This window comes from Phoxinus phoxinus (genome assembly GCF_949152265.1).
Source record: "Phoxinus phoxinus genome assembly, chromosome: 23".
Taxonomy (NCBI): Eukaryota; Metazoa; Chordata; class Actinopteri; order Cypriniformes; family Leuciscidae; genus Phoxinus; species Phoxinus phoxinus.
In genome coordinates, this window is record NC_136898.1 from 15,428,478 (window position 1) to 15,430,478 (window position 2,001).

Sequence of the window (2,001 nt, forward strand, 5' to 3'; positions counted from 1 at the left end):
TGAATGCACCTGTCATGTTTAATTACCTAATGACTTCCAAACAAGCGTGTAATAGAATCAAATTCTCCATTACAACAATAAATGACTCAAATGCCAATTGAGATAGACCTGAGACCTTAAGAACCACTGCCATTTTGGCGCCAGCAGCTGCCGTCTAATTGGTCCTGTTTCCAAGAACTAGCAGCTACGGTGTTAGCATTTTACAGGAACACTGAAATTGCTATTGGCATCCTGGGCCTAATAAATCCAATAAAAAGCTTTTGCGAGAGGAAATCAGGAGAGGTTGTTGTGACAGTGCTCGTTATATGTGTGAACTCTGCGAAACTTTCCCCGCTAATTCTAGAATGTTGACCTTTTCTCTTCCTCCTCTCATTCCATCTTTTTTACCGCTGACTTTTTCCCTGATACATCGTTAACCATTAAGGCGGTCCTCTCAGCACATAAGAGGGACAAAAACGTATGCGTTTCCTCGCGTAATATATCCTGAGCCTTCCGACAATCCCGTCTCCCCAGTGTTCATTGTAGTCTTTACCGCTATTGATTTTTATCATAGATAAGGCAACTAAATCTCCCCGAGAGCTCTAAATCCTTCCTCTCTGCACCCAGAAGCATTAGCTTCCTCCTCATGCAACCGAAAATGATCTTTTCTTTCTGGTTTTGGGGACCTCTGCCCCATCCTCTCTCAGGAGGAAAGCCTCAGTCACGGCGTATAGGGCAACAATACAGAATGAGGATGACTGATAACAGCCAGTGCAGGCTTTGCATTTAAGACATACACGTCAATACTTGTGTTATTATTAAGTACATGGATATTTACACATACATATATACACATACAACACTGTAATTACATTACAATCATCTATATATGCAGATATTGATTATTGTAATGTAATTACAGAGTAATTACACTATTATAAGCCTTATAACAAACCATATTTGTAACACAAAATATGCCAATTAAAAGTCATGTGCTGGTTTGACAACATAATGTGTAAACCGCGTGGTTACAATGGTTGTGTAAAGGAAATTCACAACCATATGGGATTGCAGATGAAATGAATCGCCTGTCCCGCTTGTCATATACTTACAAAAGCTTCAATAACATGAACACGTTAAAATTTAAACATGGCTAGAGGAGACACATGGGTTTGTTCATATTTGTTTCAGGCAGTGCTCTGCATCATGCAATACATGTGGCTCTTCAGTGGGAATGTCTATTAAATATTAATAGCTGAGCAACAGATGGATTTAGATGTGCTTTGATCACCAACCTTTTTTTGCCTCTGAAATTATTCTTCAATATAGGTCTTCCCTGCGTAAATGCAAACTGCAGCTAGACCAAGACCTTCAATAGATAATTTACCATGACTCTGTGGAACAGACACACGCACCGATAATGTGACAGTGACTGACAGAAGCAGATTACGTAAAATGACATATGATAAACAGTGAGGCTGAAAGTATGATAAACATCTGTATTTCAGGACCACAGATTGTGTGTCATGTTACACAATCCATGACAACTAAAGATCTAGTAAACACTTTTTTTTGCAGCATACAGCATTGCGTCATCATACAAAATATAATCAAACTAAGATTAAAAGCTCAAAACTATGTCCATTATTTCTACACAGGTCATCATCCATATGGTCCCACATTTACCAGAGCAAAATACATTATTTTCCACATTAGCAGAAGCTATGAGCAGTATGATTTCACCAGAATGAATGGCAAATTTATGTAACCACATATGTGACAAACCATCTTCCCACCATGGACATTTAAATTGAATGTAAAGAGATAGTTCACATGCAAAAATATATATAGATTTTGTGATTATTTACCTAGGTCATTCCAAATCTATATGTGCAAAAAATATATTTATTTCAGAGAATAACAACCTAAATTTTGGGCCATTGATTTAACAAATCTATCACATGACTTCATTCTGACTACTTTTATGATGATTTTTTTTGGAGCTTGACATGTGTTGTGGAG